Source organism: Trachypithecus francoisi, unplaced genomic scaffold (genome assembly GCF_009764315.1).
Source record: "Trachypithecus francoisi isolate TF-2019V2 unplaced genomic scaffold, Tfra_2.0 Lachesis_group18, whole genome shotgun sequence".
Taxonomy (NCBI): domain Eukaryota; kingdom Metazoa; phylum Chordata; class Mammalia; order Primates; family Cercopithecidae; genus Trachypithecus; species Trachypithecus francoisi.
Window position 1 is genome coordinate 24064288 of NW_022681463.1, and position 20444 is coordinate 24084731.

A 20444-nucleotide genomic window follows, 5' to 3' on the forward strand; every position below is an offset into this window, starting at 1 on the left:
TTTTTGCTTCTCAGATTTTAATGCTAATTTAAGGAAATGCATTAGGAAGTTTTTACTTTTTCCTTTTTTAAGAGTTTATAACATCATTTGAATTGGCTCATACTTCAGAAATTTAAAATAAATACCCCAGATTCTCTAGGCCTAATGTCTTCGATAGAATTATTTAATTACATCTTAAAATATTTTTTGGTAACACGCTTAACAGTTTCCATGTTTTCTGAATCATTTTGGTAATATAATTTCTCCAGAAATCAGTGATTATATAAAAATGACTGTATATTTTTTAGCATTTTTTTTAAACTACAGGTTTAAAATCAAATACCAAAAAATAAAGTACAGAAGAAAAAATGACTGAAAATTTCACCACAGATTAACACTGCAACAAACCTTTTTGCATATATTTCTCCCAGTCTTTCTGGTGTATTTTATGTAATTCTCTCCCTAGTTTTCATAAAAATTATACTCATTTTTAAATTATTTTTTCTGATTGTAGCAGGAATGTGATTATTCTATAACATTTGGGAAAGGTATAAACTCAAAACATTAAAACTCCAAATTTTTCTGTTCAGTGATAACTAACGTTAATATTTTGTTGCTATTTCCTTGGATTTTGTTAGTGGACTGAAAGGCAATATAGCAGTTAAGAGAAGTGGTGCTGGAGCCAAACTACCTAGATTTAAATCCTGGTTCCCATGTTTTATCAGCTTTGTGAACTTGGTCCACTATCTCTCTTTCTCAGTTTCCCTATCTGTAAAATGGCAATAATTATCATAGCAATTACCTCAGACTGGAGTTAGGGTTTCTGCCCAATAAAATTGCCTTCATGTTGCCTAATGCAGTTCTGCAGCAGGGCAGATTTGTCTATTACTACTTTGTTTCTGCTAAGAAACTAAACCAGTAGGGACAGCAGTGATTCAGAGGAGGCAGCAGCATAATTGGCTGGGTTTTTCTTAGCAGTATCCATTATTGCTGTCAATAGGGATCAAACCATGGTCTCCTTTTGCTGTATTGTGGGCTCAAATTTTAGGGTTCTTGTTGGCAACAAACACTGTTTCTTAATCCCATCCAACTACCACCTCCTCTTCTAATCCACACACTATTAAGTGATTCTGGACCAAGCACTCCCAATGCCTTCTGTCGAATCTCTTGTACACATAGTTACAATGAATTTCAGCCCACATATTCAGGGCAGGGGTAATGGCTTTTTTTTTTTCTATGCTGGTCTTTGGACATCAGGCCATGAATGTCACTGCTATGTTGTCTCGTTCAAACTGGAGGCCTTCTCAAGCATGACTTTCAGGCATATAGAGATCTTTATTATGCAATCATTTAAATGTGCTGTATTGTTTATGCACATGTTTTTCATTTTCCAGTGAGGGATATAGTTGAAATCCAGAAGTCAAGCAAATTCCTTGTTTTTCTTCCTTTTATGAGACTGAGTAAGAGCTGAAAAAATGGAAGAAAGGACATGAGGTTAAGGGAGATATCTGGGGAAAATCTTCAGGTAATATTTAAAAATATATTGCTACATATACATCCTTACTCTGGTCTTTGGGCATGGGTTCATGAGATTAAAAAATATTTGAAAGACCTTTAATGCTCAAACTAACATGGCTTCAAGATAAGTACCTTGTCAAGATAAGTACCTTACAAATTCCTTTGAATTTGAGGTGACTAGGAAATAAGAGACACTGTTATGAAAATAGACCAATAAATAAGTTTAGGGGGCAGTAACTTAATAAATCTGCCAGAAAATAACTTGGCCTTTAGCAACTGTTTCAAACTATGCTATTATTTAAAATAATTACTTTTGCCCCTGAGTTTTCCCCCATATGAATGTAAAACATCCAACTGAAACTCAAAATGTATTCTCACTACCTAGATAGGTCTACAAATTCTTAAAGTGTTGTAAGAATAGATAGGGTTAATAATTACTAAATTCTTAACCGTGTACATATCATTGATGAGAGATACAAATATGGTGGGGAGGGGAGAAAATGGAAGCAAGCAAACATGCATTATTGCAATTCCAACAATTCCTCAAAAAAAAAAAAAAAAAACCCAAAACTACTAAAGATTTATGAAGAGTGAAGCTGTGATGTCATTAAACACCTTTTCTAAAATATTATTCATTTTATTCCCTATGATCATGTATAGTGATCAAATTTGCCAGATAATTGCTTAACTCCAGTTTACCTTTGTAAACAAGGTCATTGAGTCAACATAAGACTCAAACAGTTCAAAAGTGGAACATTTTGAAAGCATTTTGTTTGCTAATACAAATATACCTTATGGTTAACTATTTAGTAGAAATTGATTTCCTCAAACTTGGTCCAATTATTTGATGAGTCTAAGACAAAACAGCATCAGTAGCACTTAGGCTGTTACAACATGGTTAATGTGTAAAAACCAATCATTAATCTCATAATTTCTTCAGCATCTTTGTAGCATGTGCTCTGTGCTTAGCATTGTATTTTTTAAAAGTGGGCAAAGGTCATGGCTAACTCATTCTCAACAATAAGCATTATATAACATGCCCGCTTCATTGCTGCAATGTAACCTCATTGAATTACCAAACTTTAACACTTTATTGGTAGTTTTTTTCATTTTAAAGCTCATCGCTACTTCCATAGCCTAGATCCTATCATTATCCAGAATCGGATATGTGTAAGAAACCTATAATTTAAAACCGAATTACATGACTGCTAAATGGATTGCTGTCCCTAATTTTTTAATAAACCAAATCAACACAAATAACCCTATACAAAATATGAAAATTACTTTTAGATGGCATCCCTTTGGAGACAGACCTATGATTAAAATATTAGACTTTAAATATCAGCAGGATTGCATGTCTTTAAAGTGAATAAAATGTGCTTAGGGTCTTTGATATTCTAATATTCCATCATCATTTTAAGAAGGTACAGTACTTTATAGCAGTGAGATGTCTCAACTCCTATATAAACAAGAAAACCAAGAATTTATTCTGATAGTAGTATCAATCAACCAGGACTGAACAGTTTCACTTGGTACTAAACTGTACATTCCATTTTTGGGTGGAAAAAATATTAAATAATAGATCCCTCATACTAAGGATCAACATACTGTAACAAAAATTTTTTTTAAAGCAACCTAATTATTGTATTTGTGTATGCTAAACTACACGGAGTAACGAGACTCTTCTAATTACCTACATGTCATAATGTGTATCAAGCACATACAGTACTGCAGCAGTTATTTCCCTCTGAAATCACTTTCTGAGTATTGGTTACCACTTCATTTTATGAATTCTCATTTTGCAGACATGAGATTCATCTGAAAATCACCTGCAATCTTCTTGAGCACACACATGCTTTGTTACAGGGTCATGCCTGTCTATTTTCACAGACATTCATCAGTTCACTCTGCAGCTTACTTCCCAAAGAGTGATCTGGTGAAGAACATAAAAGTCAAAAAGTGAAGAGTGCAGTCCTGAGGTAGGACTGATTTCTAATTTCCTAACTTATAAAGAAAACAAACAAACAAAACAAAACCTAATTTGAGATCTGTTCTGAACTCTTTTATCACACTATGACCCACTAATAAAGTTCCCGGAGCTGACCAGAACCACTATCCCACCCCAGCCAGCCATTCATTGCCACTGTTACATATGCATTTGCAGATTACCCTTTTTCTTTATATATCCACTGCCTCATTCCCTGCTATACACACACTATTGTCTTTATACTCTCCACCAAAGTAAGCATAATCTTCAGCCTCTACCTCTAAACAAAATTTGGCATCAGGAGACTGAGAAATTTAAGAATGGCATGGAAATATCTACTGCAGCACATCAAATAGGTGAATTTTAACATGATGTTTAGGAGAAATCTCCAATCCATTCAACAGCAATATATTGAATGCCTACTTTGCAGTCATTTTGGGGAATACAAGTAAGATTTGCTCCTTGTTCAAGGAGCAGAGGTTTAATAGCTCTTACTGCTGGGCCAGAGTATCAAGCGCCAGGACTTCCCATTGACCATGGGCAAACCACCAGTTGTCTACATTTCCAATGACTAAAAATAACCAGGGCTTGCATGTTATAAAATTTAAGCAAAACTGACTTGAAATACAAACTACTTAAAATTTTTCTGTGCTTAATTTTAATTAAAAATGTTCTTATTTCTGTCTCCTCCTTTTTATCTTGCTTTGTGGGCTGTTTTCCTTTAACAATCACGATTGTCTTCATGTCTTAATAATTTTAAGACAACTGGTTAAGAACCTTTTCTTGGTAAATGCATAATCACTTTAGAATTCCTACCACCACCTTACAGGACCCCAATTTTCATCTACTCTTGGAACATTCACTAGTCTCATCATTACCCAAACCTGAATAGTGTGGTATTCAATCTGGATCAGTACATCTTAACAAGTGCATAACTGATGTTGTCAAAGTTTTTTTTCAATGTTTTTCAGTCTACATAAGTTGAAGTCAACACTAAATGTACTAAAAACTTCACAGTACATGTGCTTTTATAAACAAATGTATGACAATTAGTACATGCTCACCTCTACTGAACGTATATACTCACAAATCTAGGTCTTAAGAGAAAAGTAAACATGCAGTTATTAAGGATGTATATTCAACCTGAGATCTAATTACTAATCACTTAGGAATATACTAACATTTCATTTTGGGGAACTTACTACCAAACTAGGGTCTTTGTTGTTTACCTTTATACCCTGTTCAATACTTGTCCCATCAGTGACTAATGCATTTATGTTGGCATTTACTTAAGTCAGCCCTATGTATCTGTGGTTCCTGCATCCAACCACAAACAGATTGAAAATAGGAAAAAAAATTTCACAAAGTCCCCAAAAGCCAAACCTGAATTTGCCACACACAAATACTATACTGAATCTACATGAATATTGTCTAGGGTATTTTATCAGGTTATTATACAAGCAATATATAGACAGCTTAAAGCATACACAAGGGCGTGTATAGATTTACATGAAAATACTGCACCATTTTATATAAGGGACTTGAGCATCTGAAGAATTTGTTATGCACTGAGAATCCTACCAATCCCTCCATCGATACTGAGGGTCAACTATGCTACAAGTGTGCATGAGCCTAGAATTCTTGTGTTACTGTCCATAGGCAGGCACAACCTCGTACCTTATTTTAAAAATATTTACAATGATTCTTTGAACTTTTAGAGCTGCTCAGAACATACCGTTCTCATTTAATGTTTTAGAGTTAGTACAGACCCATTAACAAACATTCAACCTAGGAGCCAATAAGTATTTGACACTTATTAGAAGCAGGAGTTTAAGACTTTTCATATACTTTGGCCTTCTCTCTTAAACTTCCATGTTATCAACTGGTCAAAAAACACACAAAAAACAAAAGAACTCCCACCTTATTAACGTGTATAATATAAACAAAATGAAGATGCCTAAAAACTTATCAAGATTTAAGGAAACTCAAGTGTGATCTGAGAACCTGTCAGATTCCACAAAAATACTAGGCAGAGGATAACCTTTTAAAATATTGACATATTTTAATCCAGAGTCCATTTACCACCTTTCCATTCTGCTTGAAAATGAACTTCTGATCTCCTATGTACATATTTCACAGGTAATGAAGGTTAAATAAGAGAATCCAGACAAACAACTTTGGTCCTTGTCTCCATTTCCCCAATTAATTATTAAGTAACAACTTTTAGACCATCTATAGCGACAAAACAAAAACGCCATCAAAACTCCGATAATAACCTTGAAGTTTTTATTTCAATATGCTTGTTCCAGACAATTTTTTAACAGCTTTAAAATGCAGTATTTTATTTATTAACATTAAATGCACTACAACTCCAACAGCCAGACCAAACTGTAAATACAGAATTAGGTACATCTCAATGTTGTGTCTGTGTTTACATTATTGGATAAAGAAAATTAAGCATTCTTCAACTTTTCTATGGGTCTTATTTATGGAATATGTGCATTTTCCTAATGACCCTTTAAAATACCACATGTGGAATTTAATTTATCAAGGCAGAAAACTACATTAATTTCGACTTTAGTAGGAATGTAACTCACACAACCACTAAGCTAAAGAATAATCTGAAATCTCAAGTGGGCATGATGATCTTATTTCCACCAAACACCAAAGCCTGGCTCTGTGTGTATGAAGCTCTCCTTACCTTTACTGCTCAGTTGAGACTCTTAATTCTCTAAAGCTAGACAAACTATGCAGAAGTATCAATTCAACAGTGTACAAATACATAATAAACTTTAATGTGACACTGAGTTGTTCTCCAGAAGTTGCAGGTTGCATTTTGTCAGGAGTCAGTGTGTCTTCAAACTACAGGAGAAAACCCAAGTCTGGCTTGTAGTTAGGTTTGCCTGTAAAATGAAGATCTCAAAAGTTTTCAGTAAAATCACCAATACTTTGCAAGCAGCTTTAAAAAGAATTCCTAAAATGTTAAGTGCTTTCTTTCCAAATACAGGCTAAAAATAGAAAGTTGTACATGCAAACGCCAAAAAAAAAAAAAAAAAGTTGACCCATTTTTTTCCCCTCCAAATAGTTAAGGCTATCTATTAAACCTGACGCAACATGACCTCTTAAGTACCAAGCAACTTCAAGGTTAAAGCATTTTAAGAACAAGAGTCAAAACTGTTTTTTCTCAGGTCAGAGATGAGGCCATTATTAACTTGTTCACTCATCTGAATTTCAAAATGGCTAAATTAATAATGTGAATCTTTTTATCCAATACTTACATGGCTTTTTGTTGGCATTCCTAAGAAAATCTTAATAGAACCAAGAATGTAAAATTAGACTCACATTCTAAAGCCAGAAACAAATCAAAAGCAATTCCTATTAAACTCTATAAAACCACTGATCACTACCAATAATCCCACAACAAAACATACACATTTATTAACTTGCTGATTAGATTTAAATCTCAGTTCAAGCCCAAGTAAGTTCTGAACACGATGAATACTACAGTTTCAATATCTAGGGAGAAAAGCCATTTAAGTCTTTGTTATTATAACATATTTGACTACATTTTAGACTATTTAAGGAATCATGAAGCAGGCTTCCTCTCACACTGTTCCATTTTTTAAAAAATTGCTAGTATGTTTCCCCAAAAGCTTTAAAGTAAAATGACATAGTCTGACAAATGTAAAACAAAATACTTTCCTCACTTATAACCACAGCACACCATTTTGCAAACTACCAGAACATGCTGTAGTACTATTTTTTTTTTTTTTTTTTTTTCTGGAGACGAAGTCTCGCTCTTCCGCCCAGGCTGGAGTGCAGTGGCAGGATCTCAGCTCACTGAAACCTCCGCCTCCCCGGTTCAAGTGATTCTCCTGCCTCAGCCTCCAGAGTATAGCTGGGAATACAGGCACACGCCACTGCACCTGGCTAATTTTTTATATTTTTAGTAGAGACAGCGTTTGACCATGACGGCCAGGTTGGTCTCCAACTCCTGACCTCAGGTAATTCGCCTGCCTCAGTCTTCCAAAGTGCTAGGATTGTAGGGGTGAGCCACCGTGTCCAGCTGCAACTTTTTAAGCATAGTTTTAAAGCTGTTTGTCACCAAAATAACCAAAAAGACACAATAATTAGGTCTCCAATTCAAAAAGCTTAATAACTCTGCTAATGTACAATTTGATTTCCATTTTATAAATCACTGTTCATTTCACATCCTGCAAATCTTTTCATCAACTCCAGAATGATGGAATTCTTACCTTTCTATTCAGGAATCCAAGATTAAGTTCCTTAAATTTCTTTAAGAACACATCAGAGGTAAAAACTTTTGTTAGACTTCACACAATATTTTTAAAAGCTGATTTCTAGATTTATTGGTTGGTCTAACCTAGTGTTATGGAAGTTTATTTCTTATTACTAAGATAGCCTCTTTTACTCCAAAATACGATGACATTTCTCAAACCTTATTTTTTAAATATCAAGTTTGCCTGTACTTCGGCTTGGGTCCAATTTTACCACTTGGTTCTTTTAAATCTATTATTCCGGTATTCCACATTTTTTGACACATATACACATAGGTTAGAGACAAAACACACGAAGAAAAGAGAGAAGGCAGAAATGTTGGATAAAACACTAACTGCCGCTTCTTAGTTTCCACTTCAGTGACTAAGTCAAGTAAGCCTGGAATCAACTATCACTGTTGCCAAAGTCTGGTTTATGTAGGGAGCAGGGAACATAAATGTTAACTACAGACTTAGAAATAAATGAGTATCTGAATCTCACCCCACCGCTGCACTCTTGGCATTTAGGAAGAGTGTACACATACATTTATCTGTTACTCTATTTAGCATGAGTGTGTTCTTTTTCTAACTCCCATTTTTTTAAGTTGCAGATGCTAAAAGCAGTCTGAGGACCTTGGTCATTTACAGCTTATAAATCACTGACAATCAAAGAAAAACTAGTATACGAGCATTTAACATTTACACACCAGTTACGTATTGGTAAAGTAGTACTTGCTCAACAGAAACAAACCGTACCCACCCTAAATTCCATGCTTTAAAAAACCCATCTTCACACATTGCTTTAAACAGAGCAGCTTTCTCTCTAAATTAAAAAACCTGAGTAATATATGAGCAACATAGATTAACTTTTAGATTAAGTAAAATATCCTGGAATAACACTAACTCCAAAGAAAGCAAAAAAGTATATTCTAACTTTACAGATGATCATCATGTATATAGTATGTTTAGTCACATCACAATACTTAACAGCCAAATAAATCTAACAACAAAAAATATAACCAGAATTTATACTGCCAAATCTGACACGCAAACCCAAAAGTGAAATGTTTTTGGATGAAAACAAGATGTATTTAAACAAAAAGTTACACATTTTCTTTATTATATCTCTTGAACATTTAACAGTGGAAGTCGGAATCTTCAGTAATATTTAATTTTCAAAATCTTCTGGTCACAATCCCCACCAAACTCAACAGGCCGGGACAAGTGCAATACCATACAGAAACACAGCATTGCAACCGATCCCAACCTGTGTAGAAAGGGGTTTGAGTTTCCCTTACTTTTCTACAGACTTTTCACTACCACAGTCAGTTTTGCATGGATTTGCACAGCAGAATATCACACAGCTGGATGCAAACCTGCAAAACTAACCATAGAACAGTGTTCAGTAACAGGACAGTTTGATTGGGCGACAGGCCGAAGCTGGAGTTCTACAGCTAGCAGTACTTTAAGTGCTCATAATGCAGTAGATAACTAAACACTACCTGCACTATAAGCACTTTAGTGCTACAGAAGCTGTCACATCAGATACACCAGGCAGATTCTACATCGACACAATAAAAGTACACAAAATTAGTAAAAATCATTCATTTGAAGGAAATAGCAGGCCACCATCAGTTTTGCATAGATTTGCACAACTACATTCTTCTTGTAGTGCAACTATGCAAAACTAACAGAGGACTGCAAACAAAAACTATTAAAACACCTATATACTTGCTTGACTTGAATTATTGGATGAATACATAACTTCTTATGCCAGAAGGAGCACTTAGGGCAGTAGATGCTAATCTACTTCACTATCTGCACTAGATGCACCTTAGAACAAAAAGCACTCAACAGCAGCAGGCCCTGCACTTTAAAGCCCAACTTGGCTTCCCGAGGCAACTGTCACCATAATGCTACAAGTGCCTTCACTGCAGTAGATGCACATATCACTACCTGCACTGTAAGCACTTTGACATTATTCTGACTGGTCACAATCTTCAGTTTTACAAGGTGATGTTCTCTTTATTCCTGCTAAATTTGAAATAGATAATTAGAATTAACACCTCCAACTCTAACAACTATAAACCATACAAATTCAGCAAAATCCCGAATGGGTAAGAGAAAATTAGTTTAATTATCTCAAAGATATGAGGTCCATTTAGACACGTATTTATTTATGCCTCAAGAATTCTTTACAGAAGGCAATCATAACCAACCATCCAACTAGCACTGGAAGTGGTGGCTCTTCCAATGGCTGGCCTCTCCCAAATGGATTGATACATAGAGGAAAAAAACAAAAATAAAACAAAACAAAATGAGACTGCAAATAAATGAGAAATAATTTTGGAACATTTAAGGGCAATTTAGTCCATGTGTACCTTTTAGAGGAAGTCTTCACATCCACGTGGCAAAACATTTTCCTCTTCTTCCGGCTTCCACTAAGCGAGCACTTGATGAAATGATTAACAAAATTACTGGTTCAGACTACATTTCAAGTGTTACCAGTCAATTAAATATCCTGTTTAAATCTATCATCCCAGGTTGTATCTACTTTATCATCCAACTTAAAAAAGGATCTAAAATTCTATTTCGTAAACTGCATAAGCCAGTTTCCAAAGAAGTACAGGGATATTTACACTGTAATTTTACTAACTTAAAATTAACAAATCCGTACTTAATGAGCTAGTTTTTCAGAAAAGGTAAATTGTCTAAAGTAAGAAACACTTACTTTTTACTAAGAATCCAATCCTATATTATTTATTCAACTTTACTATAATAGCAAGAGAAATTTGTTTTTAAGAAAAGTTCAAGAAAATCAGAATACACTTACCCATTCCAGAAAACTTCCTTTTCAGCAAGTATCCTCAGAAAAGCTACTGGTGCAGTTAGCTAGCTCCACGTGTATGACTGGAGTAGGGGAAAATAAGGAAAAAAAGATAAACATTATTTGCTCAAAATTACTACCATCGTCCAAATCTATATTTGCTATTTTCCAACCTCCTAATTAGCAATTAACTCCACCCATTTGCAAAACTGAGAGTAAGAGTTGGGCAATATTAGCAGGATTTAAAAAACCAATAATGTATAGTTGAAATATGATTAAGAGAATAAAGTTGAAAAATCCTTAGCTATCAGATACATGTCTTAATAAGCTTCTAAAATACTTGATTACGATTAGCAGCAATCATTGACTCCACTGTACAGCTCCAATAAAGGAAAAAAAAAGCAGCCCAGGGACTATTCTTCACCACCCCTCCCCCAATCAAGACCTCGTGGCTGCAAGCCGGGATAAAGAGTTGTTTCTCCAACTGCTGTGGTCCTGATGGCATGCCGTTAATTTTCTCTTCTGGTGATATTACAACGACGAGCCTGCCTTTTTCAGTTCCTTTTCCCTTTGCTGCAGTTTAGGAACAGAAGACCGGGCAGGAACACCCGAGACTGCAAAGTGCCCGCCACGCTCATGGAGCCCGGGCCGGCAGCACATGTCGCACAAGGGGGAGCGCGGCCCTGCGATTCTCCGCGTAGCCGCCAGGGGGCGGCGGGTCAGAGTCGGGCCTCGCCGGACGCGGCAACCCCCCCTCCACCCGTTTCCCGGCGGCAGCCGCGCGGCGACCGGCGGCGCCGAGGCCCGAGTGCGGCGGGGACGCGGGCGCGCCGCCCCTCCTTTGTGTCCCCCAGCCCCCCCGAGCCCGGCCCAGAGGGGCGGGGGCTCCGCGGCCGCGGTGCCCGTTGCACGCGGCCCGAGGCCTAAGCCGGGAACAATCGGCGGCGGCGCGCAGTCGCCGCCATGTCCCCCGCCCTCACCCCCGCGCAGCCCGCCCCGCAGGAACATGGCGGCGGGGACGCCGCTCCCGCCGAGCCGGGCCGGCCCTCCCGCGCCACACTCCCAGCGAGCGGCAGGGCGCAGGCGGCTCCACGCCGCAGCCGAGGCCGACTCCGGCCTCCTCCGAGGGCCACGGCGAGGAAGTTGTGGGCCCCGCCCCGAGGCTACCCACGCGGGCTAACAAAGCCCACGCGGAGCGGGGGTAGCGCCCAGGCCGCGCCGAGCTCCGCGCCCCTCCGCCCACCCTCGCGCGTACAAAGTTTGGGGAACCGCGGGCTCCCGCCCACGCCACGCCACCCGCTGGCGCGCAGGTACCTCGTGGGCGCGCCCCCTCCCGGCCCGCGGCCTGCCCCATGTGCTGCCGCCGCCACCGCTTTGTTCTGGAGGCGCTTTAACTCTCGCCCTCGGGAGAAACTTTCCTACCCGGGGACCCCACGCCCCGCGCGCGCCCCGGGCCCCAGAGAAGGCACGGGCCTCGTACGTTCTCTCCCCGAGGGGCCATTGTGTGCGCCGTCCGCCCACCCGCCTTCGGGTCGGCCCAGGCAGGGTCCGCGCGGGTCCCGGGCGCGGCCGCCACGAGCACGCCGCCCCCTCCCACCCTCCCGCCCCGGCCCTGCCGTGCCCTCTGGCGGCCCGCGGTCGAGCGAGGGGGCAGCCAGATGCGGCTGCCACTCGCCGGGGCGGCCAACGGCCCGAGACCCGCCCCGGCCACGCCGCCGCCGCCACGCTGCCCCGGGCCAGTCCGCCTCGGGCCGCTCCGCCCCGCCCGCCAGACCCGGGCCGCACACAACAGGTTTCCCTCCGTCGCCGGAGGGGCGGGCAGACTCACCAGGAGGAGTAGCAGCCACCATCTTCGCCTGGCCGGCCGCGGGCTTCTGCTCCCGCCTCCCCGCCCGCCTGCGCTTTACTACGACCGGAGGCCCCAGGCCGGGGGTGCGGCCGGCCGGCCCGCCCCGCGAGGAGAGCTTCGCGGAGGGGCGCGAGCCGCGGCGGCGCTGCGGGGGTCGTCCCCACCCCCTCGGCCTCGCCCGAGGGCGCGAAGTGGCGCGAAGGCGCAGGTCGGGCGGCGGCGGCGGCACCTCGAAGGACCATGTGGGTGAATGAAGGGCGGCGGCTCCCGCCTCAACGTAAATACGGACAAGCCCCACTCCCTCATTAGCATAAAAAACAAAGTACTTCCGACCTCCCCGCCCGCCCGCCAATCACCGCAGGCCACGCCCACGGCAGCTCGTTCTTGGCGGCCGGGAGAGCGGGAGCCGGGAGCCGCTGGCGGCGCCGCGCAGCCTTCCCCGGGCCGCGCTCCCCCGTGGCCCGCCCACCGCCGCCCGCCTCGCGGAGCGCCTCGCCCGAACACCTCGCGCCACGCCTCCGGCACGCCCTCCGTTAACAAGCTCTGCGCGCGTGCAGACCCCCGCGCGCCGCACACCCTCCTGGAAGCGCACGCTTCCCGGGGCTTCCTGGGAGCCCTGCTCTCCCAGGGACTCGACGTGTACGCGATGCGATCACAGTTTATTACTTTACTGGCCCTTGGTGGGTTTCCGAGGTAATTAGGGGCCTGCTCCATGCCAACCGGAACCAGAGAAGTAAAATCCAGTGACTTTAACATCGAAACGGAATTACTCGCTGCAAAGATCGTTTGAGACCCAGAAATAAATACATTACACCGACACTCTTGTGAATGCACACATCGTGGCAATGTGTTTCCCTAACTGGCCGCGTGTAAACCAAAACGCATGCCCGAGCAGAGGTTTCACAGCTGCAGTACCTGAGCCTCCCCTCTCATGCCCAGCTGCATTTAGTAAGAACTCTGGGTTCTCCAGTAGAAATAGTATAGCTCGGAAAGAACCTCATAAACAACCACAAAGCTGAGAAAAGAAGCCCAATCAGGAGCACCTCCTTCTTCACATTGTGGTTCAGGAAATTCCGGAATTCTCAGAAACATAATTGTTAAAACTGAGGAATCATAACATTTACGAGAAATACAGCAATTTTAAATAGGTTTAAATCTAGTAAGTAGCTACTGCAAAGCACATATCACTAGTTCGTGATTGTACAAGTCAACTGTAAAACACGTCTTTAATGTCCCAATGTTAAAATTTTTGGCATTCAGATTTTGACAGTATTGCCATTTACTGTCTTTTTGACTCATTTTATCATGCTTTGCTTAAATCCAATTGTCAAACTAGTGATGACATAAAAATAGTGGATTAAAGTTTTGTTTTTGCTACTCTTTTTTTAAGGGTCTAGTTTCTAGAAATTCCTTGCTTTGTAAATCAAAATAAATGGCCAAATCTGAAATTTTACAATATCTAATATTTCTGTAATATAGTCATTTATGAACCTTTCAAAGAGGAAAACACTGCTAATTTTATTACAAGTCTAATTTTACATTACTTTTGGTCGGCGTTGACTAATATGTCAATGCCTTTTTCTTTAAAAATTTATCTTCTGTTTTAAATTAGAATGGTTGAGGCGGGGGGGATGTTGTGAGTAAGATTGTTCATCACACTCTCTGAATCATGGGAAATCCCACCTATATACAGGTTTCTTAGCAGGAGTTATTCATCTCATAGTTTCCTTCCAATTAAAGTCAACATTGAAATACTACCAGCTTTAAAAAGCTGTTTTTAGATATCTAACAATATTTCTGTGGAAATCTGACATACAAGCAACTATTTTCTGTGACTACAGTATAAGGAATAATTCTTAATATATATACATTTTTTATGGTAATCAGGATTTTGGAAGGCGCAAATTCATTTAAACCTACTGACTTGGAAATTCCAGAAAGTTTCAGAATTAGTAGGTTGCATTTTATTTTTAAGGGTTTCGCTTATACTTCCTTTCAAAATTAATAAATTATCTTAAGTATAATTAGAATAATTGAAAACTTTTTAATCCCAAATGAATTTGAAGCTTAGCCAACTTGATGTTTTTTGGAAGTCACTACTAATGAGAAATCTATCTTCTTCGATTTTAGGGGCCACACTTGGTTATACTTTATAACTAAAGGAAAGATTTTTGTGGTTATGATTTTGAAGATCACAAAAATATGTGAACTGCTAACAAATGCCTTCTGCAACCAAGGAATGTAAAAATAAAGCAATCTGAAATGCCAAAGTGAGACACACAGCCTTCTCAAGTCAGCTAAAACACAGTACTGTTTTACACAATCCAGAACATTCAGGACGTTTTAGATAAAATGGAAAGCTCAGTTCGACGTCAGAGCAGTTCCATATAGCCCTCAGTTTACATGGTATATAGAAAGTAGAGAATATCTGTGTTTTTTACTTTTTACTCATGTATTTCAGTCTTATAGATGTTATGAATTAAGAAGATCTGAAAAGTTCTTGACCTTCTAAATAATATTGAGGATTTTATTTCTTACCTTTTATTGTTTAGCTATGTCAGTATTAACTGAGTTAAATGTGTTGAATTTTTGAAAGATATATTCAGTTAAAATGTTATGTTTTAGCATAATTATAGGGTTTAAGAAACTAATAAAACAATAATCACATTCACATTATAGATGTGAAAACGTAGGAATGATGCAGGAATCTAAGTTAAAGACAACTCATAGTGTTATTTTAAACCTGTATTTATATATAATTTAAATAGTAATTCAGAGAGTCTAAAAATTTTCTAAGCAATTAAGTATATTTCATATTTTTGCAAATTGGCATTTTTAACATAGATGCCTATAATTATGTATTATTTTCCCAAAGCATTTGTATTTTACGGAAAAAGGATACAAATTTAAACACCGCGTTGAGTTCAGAAAGTGAACTGGTTATAAACCCAGAATATTTTGGACTCTTTTGTAATGTAGCAAACAGTAATCAATGACACACATTCAATGATGTAATTTGGAATGTTTTTACAATATATAGTTATAAATGTCTGAAAAGACACAGTCTAGTCCTCCTATATTAATTATGTTTTCTATTTAAACTATTCAGTCCACTTTAGCAATTATGTATTACGTGTCTGCTATGCTTGCACTGGTCATAAGTTACAAGGAGGGATAAGACAGAACCCATGCCCATGAAAAGTTCAGGAGCTCCAGAATATTATTGATTACCACGAATCTTTCACAAATAAGCTGAAGGTTTCATGCCTTCAACCTTTCTTTTTATTTGTTCCGATGTCTAAGCCAATTATTCTTCTGATGGCAGGTTATTTTACGTCCTTAATTTAGAATTTAGAGCATCTGCATTTTGTTTATGTTAGTAGATAATCCTGCATAACATGAATATATGAATTAGTCCCTACAAATGGCATTCCAAGGTGCTGCTAATGACAATAACTTTATAGTAAACACATAGACCATAATCATTTAACCTGATAGACTTAAAGTATTGGAATTAAGAAATTATAAATTATAGAGGGAAAAGTAAACGTATGTGGTTTTGAATAAAGAAGCAATTTGAAGAAAATACTCTCTTTTTGTATCTTTGAAATTGTTAACTGTGGTACTCTGTAGAACCAGATGGGGATAATTATTATTTAATTAAGAAAAACAGACATAATAAGTGTTATTTGCCACAATAAAGAGGATACAGTCTCTACCCTTAAGGAAGTTTGCTATGCATTGATGTCTATCAGTATATATAAAGTGGTATGACTTTTATAAAACTAATACATTTTGAATTTAAACACTTAAAGGCAATATATTGTTATGGTACATCGTAGTAAAGTGTTTCACTAGTTTTTCATTTGTTTTTACTGGAAGAATGAAACATCAAAATTGGAAATGGCTTATTTTCAATTTCTTGTTCTTAACTCAGTGGTTCCCAGCCCAGCTGTACTTTACAATCAACCAAGAGCCTTTGAAACATGCAAATGTGTGACCCTTACTTACAGATATTCTAATTTAGGTGGTAAGAAGTGGGGCCAAATCCTTTTTAAAAAATTCCCTATTCATGCTTATATGAATCAGGACTGACAAGCTCTGGCACTTAGTTCTTGAATGATACAAAAATGTTTGATTAATCATTACTATTAGCTGATCAATCCTGTTAAGTGTTGTGCCTGTTTGTATCCATATCACATATATATGTTATTAATTAACACATAAGGAAGCAATGAGAAACTGGCCTAGGATATTGCAACTCCTTCATCAAAGAGCTATGGGCATAAAGGTTAAAAAAAAGAGAGAAAGAAAACCCTCAGAAATAATTCTGAAAACTTAATGCCTTAAACTGTAGTAACCTTATTTTGGAAGACACATTGGTGATTTAGAGTGCTGTTATATCTTTGCTATCTGGGGTTGAAGTTTAATTTAACTAACAAATATACTTAATCATGGAAAAATTATTCCTTGCATGGATTGTGTTATGTTTGAAAAAATTTCTCTGGAGTGGACATATTTAGGTATGATAAACTGAATTTGTTCTCAATCATTTAGCAGTGAAAAGGGCTATGTAGAAATCACCTGGATCATCTACAATTTTTTTAAAATAATAAAAGACAACAAGAAGAAGTGTCCAGGGCAGAGAAATTGCCAGATAGTACTGCTTTTAGTCAATTTCATTCAATTTGCTAAACTCTTCTTAGGTTTTTTGTTTGTTTGTTTGTTTGTTTGTTTAAATATTCTTGCTTTCAAATGTAAGATTTTACTTCAGTTTTCCCAGAAGAAACAAGTTGATTCAGCCTATCCTCTGGCTTTTTTCTGCTAGATAATAGTTCTAGAAACAACTTAAGATACTGATTATGTAATTTTCTCTTTAAGATTGCTCAAAATAACACACATTTGACAGTTGTCATAGTTTCACAAAACTACACTTAAGTACCAATGTTCATCTTGACCATCAAGCCTAATACTTCCTATGTTATATCAAGATGATGAAAATTTATTTTTATTTTGTGTAAATTGTGATTGGTTATTTATATCTTTAATAATTTGCCTTTCTGGGGGCACTTTAAAAGTTGTATAGCGATGTGTTCAGATGGAATATTTATGAAGATTCAATTGCTGTATTTCTAAAAGTATGCAAAGAATAAATAAACTGATAAAATTATAAAAACTCAGAAGTATTATTTACATGAGACTACAGTGAAGGACATACACATTTGATAAATTTTGCAAACCAGTGCACCCTAGTTCCCCTAAAGAGCAGTTAATTAAGCCTTTCCCCTATGCGGGCAGTACATTTTAATATACCAGCTTATTTTTCACATACTCATGTTCAGAACAAATAAGTATATTACAAAGTTTTGACCAGGTTAAACCAAGACTGGATTTGAACCACAATGACAAATCATGTCTGAAACGATAAAACTGTAAGGACAAATTAACATTATGGAGAATCAGTGGGAGCTCTGTACTGCAATTGTCCAGAGATAAATCAGTACCCACCCAAGTCACAGAAACCATCCTTGAGAATGTGAATGATTTTCTTTGTTCTCTGAGAATATATGCATAATGGCATTGTGTTAGTAAGAAGACCAGCTATGTCTGACATATTTGCTTATAGGAATCTTCCAAAATTATCTGGGTGTAAATTAAAAAGCAAATATTTGATTTAGCCATACATGCTTACATGTGCCCAGTGTTAACATTTGCTTGCAAGATATTTAGAGCAAATTGTTCTCCTTCTCTGGCTGGGATGTCATGGTAGCTATTATTAAGAGCCACAAGTAAAATTTATCCAATAAAGTGTTTAAAGCCAAGTCATGATAAGAAAGGATGAGGAAAGCTGAAGCTTATGAGTCATACAAACCCAAGCAGGATATTGAAACAAGGGGGAAGACGGAGCCCAAAGAATGTGAATAGGGTATAGAAAATAGCCTAGGAAGGTGGGTGCTGGAAATATTCTGTATTTTGCTCTGAGTGGTTACACAGATGTAAACGAAAGTCACCATTACACACTTATAATTGGTGTACTTTATGCCATTTTTTCTACATGTGTTACTTCTCAATTTCAAAATAATAGTGACAGCAATAACAGCAAGCAGGAAGAAATCAGTGTAAGAACCCAAGGCAAACAGAAGGGCAGGGATTAATGAGATACACACAAGGACAATGTAGTTAAATTCTTACATATTTGCTGTCGCTGGCTTTTATGTGTTCTTTGCAATTAAGGAGTCATTAGCAGAATGGACAAATCATCACAGTTAATATTTAAGAAACTACTTACTAATGCCCAGCAGTCAGAAGAGGTCGCTTTTACGATACCAAATATTTAAGAAAAGACTAATCTCTAACATTAGCCAAGGGAATTCTCTTTTGCAATATTACGTGGTTAAGAGATGATTGACATCTTACATTATCCAGGTGAGCTGGATGTTTTAATATACATTGTTTAGATCTTTATTGAACATTAGCTGTAGCAGTTGGTTATTTTAATAATCAGTATTCAAGAAAGATTAGTGCCTAATGTTGGTAAAAAAGATTGGACTATTTTAAGTCTAATACATGTTCGCTTAAACTAATTGCCACACAGTGTATACTCAAAAATTGTTTGTTGAAATAATTAATGAATATGAAAATCCTATCTAAAGAATTATGAGTGCAATTACCATTCTATGAATGTATCCTTAGAGACATATTTAATAAATATGTCTTGTAATCTTATCTGAAACGGGAGACACATTTGGGTTTAATTTACACTCGTGTAGTATTATACAAAGGGGCTTAGTTGAAGCCTTGGTAAGAACCAGTGGGATGTCAGAGATCAGAAAATACCAGAATAAAGAGATGATTGAGATACTGATACGAGACTCTGTTAAGATTGTCAGGCTTTTGAGTTACAAAATCAGGAGTGAGTTGAGACCAAAGAATAAAATATTAATAATGGCTGGGGGTAAGGGGTATAATCAAAATGGCAGGGAAGCAGAAAGATATAAACAGGATATAAACACTCTGAATCAGAGAAACAGAAACAGAGATGAAGCTCTGAACAAATTACTGGTATCATCAGTGGGTCTTAAGAAAACACATTTTATCTGGGAAGGCTCAGTGATTTCCAAAGCATCTCTGGCCCTGAGCAGAAAGTGTTCTGTCTTAAAGAACATGAGACACTGCCTTCCTCCATTACCCATGTGTCATTTCAGTTATTCTAATATCAGAGCGACTACTTCACAGGCCAGTAGGGGATTTCAGCTGTGTGGACTAGATATAGGTTGATTCATTAAATTTCTAGGGCACTATAGATTGTATCACATATCCCTGATGTAAAAACTGAAACAGGAAACTTCCAGATTCAAAAATGGTGGTGTAGACACAAGCTGGCTTTGCTTTCCCCCATGGAAAACCAAAAACAAATATACAGCACTGACATTGTCACCAGGAATATCCCAGAACTCACATATAAAGATGAGTCAGTTCCTGGGGTCACAAAAAAAAAGAGTAAAAGCAAGCAAACAACCAACAACAACAACAACAACAACAACTCTCCAACCAGACTGTAAGAGAATCAGATTTTCACATATGCAACACTCCTTATCCCAAGCTGACTGGCACCAGTGTGCAAAAACTTGTCCCTGACTCATGTTTTCTACACTAGAAAAAGTGAAATTGAGGTGGACAAGCAGCTTCCCCACCATCTTTTCTCTGGCAGGAGACCTGTCCATGCCTCAAACCACAGGAAGCATCATGATTGCCTAAAGAGAGATATATCTCTAAGGACAGCCAGAGGCAATGGGTGGAAACTAGACTAGCATCTCCACCCCTGGAAACTCTGCCATGTAGCTCAACCAAAGGAGAGGCCAAATTAGAATGGCTGTTCAGCAGCACCATGCTGTAGTGGATACATTCCACAGGTCCCCTGGGCACAACCCCTAGCAAGTCTTTCAGCACTGCAGAGATATCCCCTCTGGGACCTTTCCCACTCTGAATGGGCAGTGTTCTGATTAT

The 20444-nt window shown here is 38.5% G+C and overlaps 1 long non-coding RNA gene across 1 annotated transcript; it reads right to left on the reverse strand.

Annotated features, from left to right (window-relative positions):
* Positions 1–1202: 1202 nt before the first annotated feature.
* LOC117063622 lies at positions 1203–4535 on the reverse strand. Its single transcript, XR_004429016.1, has 2 exons — positions 3327–4535; positions 1203–1446 (listed from the first exon to the last, which is right to left on the reverse strand). It is a non-coding gene; the product is annotated as an uncharacterized LOC117063622 (long non-coding RNA).
* Positions 4536–20444: the final 15909 nt, after the last annotated feature.